The sequence below is a fragment of the Dromaius novaehollandiae genome, chromosome W (genome assembly GCF_036370855.1).
Source record: "Dromaius novaehollandiae isolate bDroNov1 chromosome W, bDroNov1.hap1, whole genome shotgun sequence".
In the NCBI taxonomy this organism is placed as follows: Eukaryota; Metazoa; Chordata; class Aves; order Casuariiformes; family Dromaiidae; genus Dromaius; species Dromaius novaehollandiae.
Window position 1 is genome coordinate 46,330,292 of NC_088130.1, and position 16,137 is coordinate 46,346,428.

The 16,137-nt window shown below is 38.9% G+C and overlaps 1 long non-coding RNA gene across 11 annotated transcripts in view; it reads left to right on the forward strand.

The window, feature by feature from the left end:
• The window catches only part of LOC135324153 (uncharacterized), a 155,403-nt gene that overhangs the window by 4,891 nt on the left and 134,375 nt on the right, over nucleotides 1-16,137 (forward strand). Inside the window, exon 3 of one of the 11 annotated variants that reach the window (XR_010385506.1) lies at nucleotides 6,380-6,442. The exons of 8 other annotated variants lie outside the window; for them this stretch is intronic. This is a non-coding gene — a long non-coding RNA (uncharacterized LOC135324153). Of the gene's footprint in view, nucleotides 1-1,591; nucleotides 1,802-6,379; nucleotides 6,443-9,341; nucleotides 10,837-16,137 lie in introns of those variants that run through there. 2 more of the 11 variants (XR_010385504.1, XR_010385497.1) reach the window with 2 other exon arrangements.

The window sequence follows — 16,137 nt, forward strand, 5'->3', positions numbered from 1 at the left end:
ATTTTGTCAAAAAAACTTTTTAAATCTAAAGGAAAAAGATTTTTTTTTAGATCTACAGATTATTAAGACAGATAAATAGACACTGTTTTTCCATATCTGAAACACAGCATAGTTGATAAAATAATGTTATAAATATATCTGCAAATGCAACATCTGTGTTTATCTTTTATCCAAGTAAAATTACATAAACATAGATTCTGATTTTTATGAAATCTATGAGTAATTCCTCCTCTGCTCTTTCAGTGCTTGTGCACTCACTGATAGAAAAGTCTAGGCTTGACAGCCATTCAAGACTCACATGTTTTCTATGTAGACAAGTGGTGCAGCATGCAGGGTAATCTTGCAAGTTTTCACGTACATTGTGTCATTTGTGCACCTGATGTCTATCAGCATTGTCTGAATAAGGCCCCGACCAATAATAAGACCCCTAGGACTAACAATGTATCTAAATTTCCATGGCCATCTGTAGCTGTGTTTTCTGTTAAGAATGTTTCCCTAAAGACTTCATTTGTAGGTTTCAGTATGGAGAGCTGATCACATGGAAATTTGCTTCCTGCAGTAGTGAGCAGACAGAGTAGCAGACAGATGAAGTTTAAATTAGGTTGAGACCATCCAGTCCTTTGGTACCAGTTTATATAGAATAAAAGTTGTCTAGTTTCTTCCAGTAACATCAAGATGGAAAAGGTTGTACTTTATTACCAGTTGTCTGAGATACCGTGGCCCCTTAAATCAATTTTTCATGAGAGTGACTAATCACAGTAAGTCTCAATATGGCTACTAGATAGGCAGCACCTTCCCTTCTTTTGCAAAGTGCATAAGATGCAAGACCAAGCCTTGGAAAGTGCGCCAATTTAGATGTGTTTTTGTCAGGCCTCAGAAATACACTACAATATGGGCATGAATAATCCAAATTCTGTCAGGCAGGAACATATAACTGTTGCTCTTACATAAAATGCATCTTGAGTGACATCTCTAACAACTACAGTACTAGGAAGCAAATATAAAATTAGGGCCCATCCTGTGAAGCCAGTAGGAGTTTAGGGCCAAAAGAAATGTGTATTTAGTTTCCTTTTGCTGCTAGGGATTTTTTTTTATTGAAGCAATAAACAAGAATGACTTGTTGCTATTTAATCTGATGGGCCAGAGCTTTCATTTTTTTCTGACTTTGGAACAAATTTGCAGTATGATTAATTAGCTTTATCATGGTATTCTGCTGAAATCTAACCACAGAGCAACAAAACTTCAGCTTGTTTCATTGGTAAATATTGTCATGTGACATGACAGCTGTCATTCTAGCAAGCCTAAAATGATCATGTGGATGCTAGGAGGTGTACCCAACCAAATCAGGCTTCCTTAAACCTTAATTAGTTGAAAGAATGCAAGATGAAGGCCAGAAACACTTGCCTCACTTTTTCAAGAGCCAGGGCAGGGTGGCAAATTGTCTTTACTGTTCCTACCTACTCCTCTGGTAAGAACAGCAAAGTGAATCCAAGAGGGATTATACCAATTCTACCTTGCAGCTATAGGACAGGGTGTCTTCCATGCACAGGCATACATACCCACACATGCCATGTGTAATTGTTTCTCACAGAATCGCAGAATGGTTGAGGTTGGAGGGGACCCCTGGAGATCTTCTAGTCCAATCCCCCTGCTCAAGCAGGGTCATCTAGAGCACGTTGCGCAGGATCGTGTCCAGACTGTTTTGAATATCTTCGAAGATGGAGACTCTGCAACCTCTCTGGGCAATTTGTTCCAGTGCTCTGTTACCCCCACAATAAAGAAGTTTTTTTCTTATGTTCAGACAGAACTTCCTGTGTTTCAGTTTGTGGCCCTTGCCTCTTGTCCTGTTCCTGGGCACCACTGAAAAGAATCTGGCCCCCACCTCTTTATAACTTCCTTCAGATACTTATACATGTTGATAAGATCCCCCCTAAGTCTTCTCTTCTCCAGGTTGAACAGTCCCAGCTCTCTCAACCTTTTTTCATATGAGAGATGCTCCAGTTCTTTAATCATCTTAGTAGCCCTTTGCTGGACTTGCTCCCATAGCTCCATGTCTTTCTTGTATTAGGGAGCCTAGCACTGGACACAGTACTCCTTTTAGGGGAAGCCTTCTATTTTTTTTTTCCCTTTGCCTGTTATTTCAGTAGAGCATTTGTATAAAACAAGCACTTAGTTATATGAGCAGTTAGTATTTGGACCCCTTTTCATTTAAATGATCTAGTTTTGAAGCTAGCTCTGTTCGGAGCGAATTGAGGAGGCTCGACTAGATGACCCTCAGAGGTCCTTTCCAATCTAAATTGAATTGCAATTCTGTGATTATATGAAATCTGAATTGGTTTTATTTTCATTTTGAATCTAGTAGAGCCAATATTTTGTATGCGATATTTCCATAAGAGTATTTATTTGATATATTCTATTAGGACACCTCTTTAATAACATGAAAAGTAGAATCTGAGAACTGTGCTTGAGTTAGCATACTTTAGTATAAATTGAATAGTGGTTTAGAAATTACTTTATTTGCAAAAATAAAAGAATAGGAAAAAGAAGTGTTATTTGGGGGGGGAAAAGGAGGTAAAAATTTGAAGAGCTCATATCAAGACAATTGCATCAGGAATTTGCTGAACTGAAAAACCAAACCAAAGAAGCCCTCTGTTACTGGCAGAGCAAGAAAACGCTATCCTTAGTGTTCAGTTGGCATCTTCATCCTATCAGTGAGCCTCAGAGTAACAGAATAATTTAATGTTTTTACATGCAGCAGAAGCGGTAAAACCTCCTCCCATTATGACTCTATCTGTTAAACCACAAAAAAAAAGGGGGGGGGAAAGAAAACCACTGTTTTAAAGTAAGGTTTTGGGGTCTGAGGAAAAGCATGGAAATTCAAAGATAAGGCTGATAGTCTCTGCCCTTTATCCACCAATTTGTACGTTGTTGTTGCACGTTTCATATGAGAACAAATACTTCACTTGTATATAGCTTCTGCTATGAAATGCACTTTGGAACAAGAGTATTTCCTAACAACCTTTACAAGAGGGGGAAAAACTCCTAGAACAGAGCCATGTAGTCTCAGGCAGTATTTGGTACTTGTTTAGGGGGTTGGGGATTTTTTTTTTTTTTTTTTTTTTTGAATGGGCATGGGTTTGGATGGCAAGCAAAAATCAGTGGCTGGTGCAAAGATACCATGATCCCCTGAGATCATGATGAAAGTGAGTTATGTTGTCCAGAGCAGGGTTTGCTTTGTCACTGCCCTTGTTTGACTGTGCAGGCAGCCTGAAGCAGAAGCCATGTTATGAAGTGCAAATGGCTGCTGAAGAGATCGCTTGATGTGATGCAGCTGTGGTTTATGGTTAGCTCACCAGCTCCTTAAGAGATGGCATTGCCCTCTGGCCTGCTTCCTAAAGCATCACTTTTTAAAGTAAAGGAATTTAGGGAAGTTATAGTTCATCAGCTGTGTCATATCGTAAGTCTGATCATGCAGCGTGTCTCATGACAGCCTCGAAGACATAAGAAATAGGCTGAACTCAGTACAGAAATGGATTGAGACAACAGTCAACATATTAAAAAAAAGTCTTAGATGTGACACAGGAAAAATGGTCTGACTTTCATGAGTCCTTCTAGAAAGAGAAGGTGCTGATGGCTTGGATATAACAAAAAGACCATTGGAGAAGTGAACATCTTTTGGAGCAACTCTTCTGAGAATGTATAGAGAGTGTAAGAACAGACTGATATGGTGAAGTGCACCGTAAGGGCTGTCACAGTTAAAAGCAATACAGAAGAATTGCTGGTACAGCAAACCTTTTCTTAGGAGCTCATGAGAGGAAGTGCTATTACAGCTGTGTGACATGTTCTGAAACTGTGGCTGCTGTTGTATGTTCCTGAACTCAAAACTGCCAAAGGGCTGGACTGTGGGAAGCTAATCCCCCTTCTCAGACTGCCATGCAGCACCTGCGGATGATGATCCTTTTTCTCTGGAAGGCCAGAAGGCAGAAAATGGTGGTCCAGGGAGGGCGAGTATCCCTGCAAGGGTGACTTCTCTTTAAAGTCTGTACATTGTTCAGTGCAGAGGCATTTAGGTCTACAGTAATTTAAGCATTCAGGACTTCAGTGTCACCCAGAGAAGCTCTAATTTGGGTGAGCCTGTGATATGCCTTACCTGCATTACCTGCCTCAGTCTAGTTACAGCTGGCTTTGTTGCTTGTAATAACAGCAAAATAGAAGAAGCTGGAGAGCAAAAATGTGGCTAATATAAGCCACATGGAAATTGTTATAGGAGTATGTGTGGTACCTTTGCCTTTGAAAGAAGTTGTAAGCAGCTCTCCTTAGAGAGTGATTTTGCTTTCAGAAGAAGCAGGCAGAGGGAGGTCTGGGTGAGCAGTGCATGTTGTGTTGTATGTGCTGCACCATGGTATTGCACTCAGGAGAGCTGGGAGAAGATGGGGCTGGTTTAATTTGTAACCCAGATAACCCACTTTGAATCACTGTGAATTTCACCTATGTCTTTAACTATGGGTTTTCTTTGATTGCTGTTGATCTACAAAATAATGCAGAGGATGTTTAGAATAGCATTTCAGTTCTTGGGTTATGGAATAATGAATTAAAAAAAAAATCACCCCACTTGTTTAAAAGAAAAGTCAAGGAGCTTATAGTCTATAGATGTTTTGTACTGTGGGCTGGAAATCTTACCTTATTGTGTGTTGGAGAATATAATATATTCTGGATCCTTTAATAAAGCTTGACATCTCTCTGTCAGGACTGTGGTCATATAACATAGTCCGTTAAAACTTGATTTTCTTCCAGCACTTATAGTGGGAGCAGGAACAAGCTGGATGGATGCCTGATCTATGTATCTGGGCCCCATGTAGTAGTGTAACAGCTAAAACAGGAATTAAATAATTCCAGTAAGCCTGGTGAGTTTGTTTCCTTCATAGTGCTATATTTCATATAATATCAGCGCTTTATGGGATCTTAGTCAGCCTTGGCAAGTAAAAGCAGTAGGGAGTTAGTTTTTGGAGGTATTCTGAAATAAAGGTTTTTATTTCCCACACCAGTATTCATTCTGAAGCTTCAGTGTTTCTTGAAGAGTCCTCCCTCCCTCCATGAAGACAGCAGGGTTTTCAGTCCGCTTCCCTGGCTGTCTTAGTCAAACGAGACCTCCTTGAGACTGCTTACATATGGCATCATGCCTATGCTGGGTGATGAGGCCAGTGTGATTATAGAAAAGGGAGAAAAAACGTCTCCTGTAACCATTTCCAGGAGAAAAGCAGATCCCTTCAGTAGTTTGACTGAAGGTTTGGTATCAGTGCTGGAGTAACAGGCGTGATCCACTGCTCTTGTTTTTCATTGGCATCTGCCCTGTGGAGAGATACGATGCTGGGATCCAAGCCCCAGCTCTGCTTTCCTTTGGAGCAGGCATTGCAAAAACAGGCCCGCTCCACAGAGCTGTGTGGTGAAAGGTACGTAGAGGGCTTGGACCAGATTCTGCTTTGGTTTGTACAGGAGTGATTCCATTGGTTTTCATACTTGGTCATGATTGCACTGTGGATAACCGGCTCCCCTTCTGTGCCCCATACAGCTTCTACACTGCTCATGCCCAATCCTGGAAACTCTTGCAGTGCTATTTCTACTCCTTGCTCACTGGTAGGCATTATTGGGATTTACTTGCAACTTGACCTTGATTCACTGGTGCAGTTTGGTAGAGTAGGGAAGTGGAGACTACCAGCTCCAGGGCTGTTTGTAAAAGGTGGTTACTAAGAGTCAGACTTAGGATCAAACTGTGGGCTTCCAGGATGAGGAGCATGAGTCCTGGCGCTTGCCCTGCAGTTAGACTCTGGCTAGTAGCAGTGACTTTTCTTTCAGGATGCGTCAAGCAACATACACAGATCTGCTGAGAGAAAGCAGAGCGAAGCTGAGAAACTTGCTAGGAACCTACATGGCCAGTCTGTGGCAGGTGTGCTCACGCTTTGCATATGAACTCCATCCTGCACCTGATCCATGATAACAGCAGAATTAGCTTACAACTTCTTTCTTCCCATATGTGCCCATGGAACATAGGTCTGATGTGGTGGATCTATGTCTTTGCCAGTCCAACAGTCCTGGCTTTACACCAGCCTTTCTTTACACTGTTAGTCTGAGTGGAAAGTATAAAAGATTGTGCTTCTGTTTAGTTCTGTCCACCTCATCTGGCCACTGCCTGTGTGCTGGAGCTGCCTTATCTACAGAAGAGTTGGACAAGATCCTGATGTGGCACTGTGATGGATCACCAACTCAGTCCGATGGGAGTTTGATTCATGAATAAGAAAAAAAAAAAAAAAGAACATTCTCTGTGGTGGCTTTACTATAATTTTTATTTCATAAATAATGTAATATAATTTTTAATTCATAGAACTGACTCCTTTAAGAGGCAGGCACAGTCCTCTACATCATGCCACAAAGTTGCTGACTGATGTTCGTTTTAGATGTGTCCACTGCTTTGGATCATAACTCCAGGTAGAATACATTCCATTAAACATTCCTTGTAATCTCAGGACCTACCCTTCCTGTATGAAAGGACATTTTATTCCATAGAAAACTATTGTAATATCCTGTCCCACAAAGGAACTAAATCACCTAGTGCCATGTGGTTGTGCCGAGCCCTACTGAAGCCTGCTTGTTAATCCTCACCTGAAGTGAACCAGCATGCATTTATTTATGCCACTAGGTTATTTATGTATCTCAGTTCATTGCTGGTAAAAGAGTGTAATGCAGACAGATCTGTTTAAAGGATTCCCTTTCTGGGATGTTATGAAGTTAGTGTTAAATATTCATGTCATAATTATTCATCTTGTCAATAGATAAGATTTCACTGAATTTTGTCATTGGGTTACCACACAGGTTTCTTAATAGGCACAAGTGCATATAACTATACTGTTGTGTCTGCCAGTAAAAATACCTTCCACTACAGGAGGAAAGAAAATACAGTCTTAGTTATAAGGCATCTGTAATGCAGAAAGAGTATCTTAAATATCTTGATCCGTTTTTATACTACTATGTAGGAAAATGAAGTTTGCAATAACTCTGTTTGTATTAAGACTTATTCCTATCATGAATTATTCCCCAAATACAGTTAAGTACTAATATTGTTCCTGGTAGAATCCATTTTATGTATTTGAGTGCTAACATTTACAGTACATTTTCTCATTTGTTTTTAAGCCACACTCAAATTAGCAATTAACTTAAATAGTTGCTTTTGTAAGTGGAGTATAAAAATATTTAATAATTTATATTTTTCTGATTCCAAAGTGCAACAGTGTGAAAATGAATGACTAATTTGTTGTTGATATGGAAAGGAACTTTAATCTTTTATGAGAACATCTTGGCAGTGGGTATGCTTATCTCTTCAAAGAGAACTGGAATTCTTCAGTGGGCAATGTATGAATATTATCTGAGGCAGTGCTGAAAGTAAAAGTAATTGAGCAAGGAGCTAGTTACAAGTTCCTCTTCTGTGTCTAGGACTTTTATCAGCAACTTTCCAAACAAATTATTCGCCCATATGAAACCTGATATTATTTCAGAAAAATAACCATTCATTTATTAATTGAGCATTTATCTGCTTCTGTTATAGGATTCAAAACACCATTGCTACAAATAAGCTAAAAGGAGAATTTGGCTCATTTTTTCATAAATATTCCTAAAGAGGGGATTTTATGATCAAAACAAGTATCATTGTGACCTCAGTTAGGATTTCAGAGGAGCCAGTTGTGTTGTCACATTCTAGGGCCATTTCCATTTGCCTTGCAGTTCAGTTCATGCTTCCATTTAAAGATCAGCAGTGTGACTGTAACTGCAGTCCTGGTGACTGCAGGGGCAAATCAATGCACTGGCCTTACCAGTGCATTGTTCTGAGGATATTTTGTGCAGCCTTCCTTCTCACAGGTGTAGTTGGTAAATGGAAAAGTATAATCTCTTGTGGAAGAAACTTATTCAGGTATTTTGGTCTATTGCTTTTCCTGGTTTTGGCCTTCTCTTCTCATTTTATTTGAGACAGGACAATTCTGTCAGCTTTTTATGACTGGCTTTTTTTTTCCTCTTTGGGAAACAATACTAACAACTGAGAATGAAACACATTTTACAAAGAAAACTATCAAATGTAAGTGATAGCAGTGTCATAGATTTTTATCCTCCCCATGCTTGTTTTTTGGGGAAGATCTATTCTTCCTTTCTTTCTGGAGTCTTCCATACTTGCTTGGTATTAGGCAGTGCTCCTCTTAACTATAATGTCAGGATTATGATTAGGATTCCACAGTATTCCCCTATTCTTTACAGAAATGTAGAAAAACACTTCTGTACCTTTTGCCAGTTTTTCTAACAATACACCTTCAATTATGTTAAATTGTGAAGAAAGTGGAGATGGAAAGGACCTGTTACACTTTGAGTTCATGCTCTTCATGCCAAAATAAAGCCTATCCATGTAGCTTATTCTCAAGTGCCCTCAGCAGTAGCAATATAAGTGATTCTCCCACTGATACATTTGGGGTAGCATTTCATGTGCCAGTAGACATCACTACTAAAAGCTTTTCTTGATATGTCCCCTTAATTTAGCTCCATTTCAGACATCACATCCTTTTGTGACACACAACAGACAACTTTTTGTTGTCCATTTTTGGACATTTTTGTTGTCGGGAGTGCTGGTCTAATAATTTTCTGGAGTGAACAGTCCTGTGACAAATTAATGTGCACAAAGATCTATCAATTTAACAAATCTAGGGTCCTAAGCAGCCCTGAATTCAGACACCAGAAATTCCTGAGAATGACAATTTCAAATCTGTTGGAATCATTAGAAGTTTGTGATCTTTCACCAGAAGTGTAGGAGGAGGAGTGGTGTGTGCTGACTCTTCTATGGGTCAGATACTCCTTTCTTTTCTTCTAAGAATTGATCTTTGTAATTTCTGTCTCTTCTGCATATTTCCTTGTAATGGCCCAGGGATAATGGAGGATGAGACCCAGATGGGAAGAGGAACGCAGGGCACCAAAAAGTCCAGTTCTTTCAGTGAATAAGATATCTTTCCACCTCCTTCCTCTTCATGTATGCTGTACCAGTATGGCAGTGTTTCAGCTTGCTAAAAGAATTTCCCTAGCAAATGGGGAGAGGCATTATTCCATTTCATTTCCTTTCATTTCCCACTTATATTTGGGTGATTGATTGGAATGGAAAGCCCTGAACTTCTCAGTTCTTTTCTTCTTATTATTTTTACTTTTCTTTTGCATTTATCTGACAAGTGGCTTCAGGGCATCTACAGTATACAGGCTTCTTGTGCTTAAAGTGCATGTACTAATATTGCTGCTCCCCTGTTGGTTTTACTTTGCAGAGTGGATGCTGTTGTTGGCTACAGATTCAAATGTCATCTGGATCTGGAGTCTTCCAGCTTATGATTTCATCGTTGCAAATGCTGAGTTTCAGAAGTCTGTTTATATGCTCTGTAAACTGAAATGTTCAGTCTGAAATAGTTTCAGACATTGAATTCTAATGAAAACATTTTATGGTTGAATTATGCCTGCTTCCACTCTTATAAAAATTCTACTAATGATACCGAAAGTTTGCTTGTTCATGTATTCCCTTCATCCGGACAAGCCAACCACATTCAGGGAGCAGGACTTAAGGATCTTAAAAGGCACACATTATTTCTGGAACAAATCAAACAGAATAACACCATTAGCATTAGCATTGCCATTTCCATGAGAGGCATAATGTGTGGAATTTGTTAGTTTAAGCCAGTTGCATATTCTAATTTGGCAATTTCACATTCTGTAAATTCCAGGATTAATACCATTATCCAACATCACAAAATGAGGGACCGGTGATCTTTTGAATGTCTCAGAGGGTAAAATAGGTGACAGGAAAAAGTTCTGCCCACTTACGGGTTCATCCAAGTACTGCTACGCGGATTGGAAAGGCACCCATTGACTTCACTGGGAACTGGATGAGGCTCTAAACGTCAATAAAATCAAAGAAGTCTCACAGTGAATCGGCCTATCTGGCACACATTAAAAAAAACGATTGTAAATTTTGAAAATGAGTCTTCTTGCGATGTAGGCCAATTGGTCAGCTGCAAACTTGGCATAGCTGTGAAGCATGTGTCCTGGGCAGTCTGCAGGAACACGATGTTCTTTTTCACTTCTGAGCGCTTTGGAGACTGAAAAAAAAGGACTCAACCCAATGCTGAAGACTAAATGCAAAATAAAGGAGCTAAATACAGAAGTCAACAAATACTATACAAAGGTAATGCTTAGTTTGGAAGAAAATAAATTAAGAAATTTCCCCAAAGTTGGAACATTTTTTAAGGCAAGTGTTCTGTTTTACTGTGTGTCTTGGAAAAAAAAAAAAAAAGCAACAAAATTCGGAGAATTCTCTGGCAGAAGCTGATGGAATTTGACCTTTATATCAATGCACTGTAGAAATCAGGCAGAATTCCTGAAAAAAAACTCCACTAAGTATGTAATTTTCATCCTTTAACCATCTGTGGAGAGAGTCAAACTCATCCAAAGAAAGGAGCAACTACTGAGCCCTAGGCATCCAAAATGCTATGCAGAAATGTTACTGCTCTATCTCCAAGTAAAAGTATGATTTTGCAGTACAGATTTCTAGCTGATGGTTTTAAAGCCTTGCACAGTGGGTACACACTCCATAAAGAACACGTAGAGACTATAAACTGCATACAAAAGACAGGGCAAAAATGGCGATAGAATGTTGTGGTTGATATAATGTGCAAATAGGGCACAATACACACACACTTAAGCTTGAAAGCAGCCACTGCAAAACTAGTTTTGATTGCCTTGATTTCCCACAAAGGAAGCTTATCATGCTTAGAGAGCAGGAGAAATATCATTAACGGCAATGGAGCTACGCCACGATAAAAGTAGTGTGAGGTTCATATCTGTACCATACTGCTAAGCCATAATCTCAAGAGACCTTGAGTCTAGCATTCTTGTAACTCATCATTCTACAATTGCATAGCAAAGGATACTTTGGAATTGCATCTTTTACGCCTTCGTGGATAGACTGCATTGATGTAACAACATATCACAACATACATGATTATTAACCAAATATCCTTGTGACCTAGATGTCTGCTTCTCTCCTGTAAGTGCACCTATCCAAGGAAAGTTGATTCTTGAAGAGTGTATTTGCAGCAGTTAAAGGGATTTCAGAATTTGGTTTTCAAATAAAGATACTAAAAAGTCACTGTATTAAAGCAAGTCTATGCAATATTAAACTGACTTTTAAATTTTGGGGCTTTAGTACCCTGAGGTTTCAGCTGCCTTTTGTTTTGCTTTTTACTTCAGCTGTTGCATATGACCTAGAGTTCTTATCCTCACCTTCTGCTTCCCTGCTGGCTCTAAGTGGCCTTTGTGACTCTCTTCCACCAAGACTGAGATTAGCTAGTACAGAAAAATACTTTAAAAGATTTTTTAAGGGTCATTTTAAAACTGCCATTTTCACTAATTCAAAGTCTTTTTCAGTGATAGAAATTGACTGATTGTAGCTTAAATTGACTTGTGGATGCTAATGGTCCATTTCCCCCTCTGTTTCTATGGAAATGGATGTCAGTGTAAAATGGGGGAAATGATTTTAAATATATACTTCATAAAAGCTGTCACCTACCTGATGTCGTCTTTCCCTAAAACCTGACTCAAAAAGGTTTCTGGTAACAACAACAAAGCATTACTGACAGATTTCAGCTGTTAGTTGAGGACTGGGAGCTAAAATGCACTTTTCAAACATATACAAAACAAAATTCCAAGTCCGCTGGCTTCTAGATCATGTTTTGTCATTGTCTTGCATCCTGTCTTGCAATAATTCAGCATATCAAAAAGCATGTATAAAATGCTGTGAAAGTGGGATGGGAGAAAAAAGCACTACCATAGTGGGATATGATTGCTTTTCTCTTGCATTCAGTATTCTTGTAAAGGCAAGATGTGAAGGAAAGAGGGAAGAAAAAATGTCAGATGTTAAATATCTCCTCTTAAAGGGAACATAGACTTTGTCAGGCATCTTGGCTGTTAAGTCTAACACAACATTTCTTCCCTATAGAGGTGTTGGTTTGCAGCAACATTTCCTTAGGAGGAGTAATTTTTTTTTTCAGCTTCATGGGTAAATACTTTGATTCAACAGATACCAGTAATTATGTAACTGAGAGCAAAATTTATCCCAAATACATGGGTAAAGTGTAGAAGGCCTTTTCATTCTATTTTTTTGTTCTCAATTACTCCAACTCTCTTTATATAAACAGTTTCATTGTTTTTGTGCACAGAGTATAGCCAGCAGAAGATTGAAAGAATATATAAGTGATTATGCTTCATTGAAAAAATGCCATCTTTCGCTGTTCTGTGTATATGTGTACACACATGATTTTGCTCCCATAAAATACTGAGGAAGGATAAAATGGAATGAATATTTACAAAGATTAATATGACAAATAGAAGTTACTGTTCCACTTTTCTAATTAACTTCTCTGGCACAGTTTGAGGAGGTAGAGAACACCTGTCCTAGCATGTGTGCTATTTCAGCATATTTTGGAAAATTGCCACGCTGTTGTTTTCATGAGTCTGTGATGGCTTCTCTCATTGGCCATCACCCATGTTTGGTTATTTGAGTCAGATGTAATCTAACATGCACCATGCGTATTTAATATTTGTAACTAGGCTTACTGCAGAGTCCGAACAGTGTAACCTCTGAGAGGTTTAACATGTTGGGCATTTTGCATAGTGCGTGACCCGTGGATTCCACATGTGGTTCTCATCATCCGAGGTCCTGCCCTTCATGCCTCTTTCATTGCATACTTCGTCCATCCACACCATTGATCAAGTCACAGCATATTTTATTGAGAGCAGAGCACTGACCAGTTTGTACCTGGTTTAAGCAGCTGACTTTACATTGATCTTAATGCAAAGAAATCTCTTTGACAATCTGTCACAATAATTTTCTCTGAAAAAAACCTTCTTTCTTCTGGAACAGTTCCCACCTGGAAGAATGATGTACCTTCATGTGGCAAGTTTGGATTTTCAGATTCACTGAAAATGAATTTGAAAGAAAATTCTTTCCTCATTGGATTTCTCTTGTGTGGGAGAAGAAAGAGAATGCTGATTTTTTTTTCCAAAATGCTGTTGTGCTATCTGCGGTGATGCTTCTCTTTGTAAGCCACAGTCCCTCATGAGATCACACTTGTCTTGATGAGCTGCTAGAATGTGTCACAAGAATCCCTGATCACAATACCACAGAGAAAACTGAAGTCACAGGGCATGAACATGCATAGCATCTATCAGATCAATCATATTTGGCAGAGGTGAGAAAAGGAAGGATTCTGCTGAAAACTTACATTTCTAACATTATGTTGAAAATTTTATTAGTGAAAAACCCAATTTTCTGTTGAAACGAAGTATGGACAAAGGGGGAAAAAAAACCCTTCCTACCAGTCACATCTGAAAGGCTAGCACACTGCTGATGGCAAAGTATTTGGTTGCTACTTTTGTACAGATGGCTGCATAACATTCACAGAAGGAATGATTCTAGAAGCCAGTTTTTCAAAATGTCATCTTCTACATATGTAAGTGCAAATGGGTCCCTGCATATCACTTGTGCATGCAAATGCTAGGCCTAGCATCAAGAGCAGATTAACTTTGGGCATTATCCTACAGATGGACACATGTGGTATGAATTGCATATGTTCAAGGAAAAAACAGCTACAGACCCCTTTAAAATGTGGTCTCTGGGTTTGACTGTCTACCCACAGAAACACAGGGCTGCTGAGGTAAACAAAGTTACTCCTACACCTTTCTGTAAAGGGTTTTTTCATCCTCAGGGTTTGTTCTTATTACCCTGTTTTCCACAGATTTGGTACCCTTTGCTGAGCCTTTGCATTGCAGAAACCAAGACAGTTTTTTAAAATTAATATCAGAATGGGCTGTCAATAACTAATGACTTACCTCTGCAAAAAGCTTTGCAGGAGGAAAATATGCTGAGTCCATATTAGGGGACTGGCTTATTTAAAAACATTCTGTGTTATCTTTATCTTTGTATCTGTCATTAATGATGCATCTTTGTTTGGCTGGGAAGTTACCTTATTTGTGTTTCTGGTTAAATATACTTACTGTGTGACACAAGGTTTTTTTCAGTCTACATATTGCTGAAAATAGATTTCTCACCAGAATAGCTAAGACTAAGAATTTCGGGCCAGATTCTCAGCAAGTCTAAACTGGCTCCATTGACTGCTATATAGAGTGTTCAGTCATACTTAGACTGAAAATAAACAGCTTCATTGAGACTCATCGTGATTTGGTATAGTGTTAAACTGCTAACAGGCTATTATATATAGACATGCAACTACAAATGTGTTAACTGGACATGCATCAGATATCACAGTTGAAAGTTTTATCACTGCTTCACCAAACAGGAGATAAATAGTGAGGTTTCACTCTTACTTATTAGGAGTAGCAGCAGTTCTTCAAATAGTATCACTGACACTTTTGCCTGACTGATTCTACTTAGTATTTATGTTTCAATATTACATTGTCATAAACCTTTCCTCTGCCCAAGCACATCTCTTTCCATGACTTCTTTCTGAATTTGATCCAATTTCTCAATGGAAGGCACAGAACGTATCATTTTTAGCCTTTACAGGTATTTGTTGTTAGCCCCGCTTTAATGTTCTTGGCGCTTTTTAGGTATTCAATTAATTGTGCCTTGGCAGTTCATTTGTCAGGTGTTTGATACCAGTAATGTTAACACAGGTGAAATAAAGTTCATGGAAAGTATTGTGTTTCTGAAAAGACAGCTTAGCAAGTTTTCTGCCAGTCCAGTCATATGACATGGAGGAACTTCTCATGACACACTTGGTTTTCTAGTTAGAGGTAGAGTTTGTAGTAAGACATGATCTATCCAAGTATTATGGTATTGCATTTTGGCTAATGGGCCATAAACATGTTAGTTTGTTGGGGCAAGAGTTTAGATATACAAATAATTAAGAACATATAAAATCACCCATGAAGAAATAGAATTGAGTGCAACTTTCCTCTAGACTCTCTAGGAGCACAACTCAGATTAGTAGTAGTGTTCTGATTAAATGCAGTGCAATCATTTTTACCAGCTTTAGATTTGTGTGTGTGTGTGTGTTGTGTGTGTGTGTGTCTAACTTCAAAAAGACAGTGTCAGAGAGCTGAGTTTCAGAAGGCTTGGAGCGTTCTTTTTTTTTTTTTCAGTGAAAATTGTAGGGCTTAAACAAAGTGAAGGATGAAAGAAACCTACTTCTGAGCTGAGGGAGAAGGACCAGCAGGCCCGAAATTGTAGACTGTGAGCAAAGTTTCCTAAAGGTAACATGCCAACCAACCAAGCATACTACTATCAAGCTGGATGTAGCAACAGCTAAAATAGCTGTTTCTGAATGAAAGGGATGAGATGAACATGTCTTGAATCTATTTGTGGGGAGTAGGACAGAAAGGATAAAAGGGATTTAGGCTAATTTCTTCTTTGAACTTAAATCCTCAAAGATTGTTTATCCTCTTAATTTTTGTGGCCATCCATAGAATGTATTGATGCACCGTGCATTTTGTAGCCATCACATAATCCTTGCTCAAAAACATGCAAAGAAGTGGAGAAACTGGGCCACATCTTTATTAATAAATAATTTTAAGTGTGAAAGACATGGACCGAAGAAGTACTGCAGGACAGTCAATGTTAAGAGGTGAACCTCATTTTTCACTACATAATCACCTCCAAAGACTGGGATGTGCAGTGGATACATCCTGTAACTCAGTTCTTAGCAGTTGATAACAACATTCCTTTTCTGCCATTCTCCCTAAGGTCTTTCCCACCCCGCCTTTTACTGAACATGCAAGACAAACCTCTGGCATGAACAATGAAGGCATATTTCTCCTGCTTCAAAGCAAGGTATTGGACTAGACAGTCTCTTGAGATCCCTTGGCAAGCTCATTTTCGGTGATTATATTATTGCAGGCAACTGTCTGCAACACTGGTCAAACACTGTTTGCCAGTGATGGAAAGGCATAAGTACAGTTAATTAAAATTCAAGTGCTATCTAATTTTTGTTCAGAAATTGCTCAGAAAGACAAATACAGTTGGAAAGTAAATGGTCCCTGTCTCTGACTAAT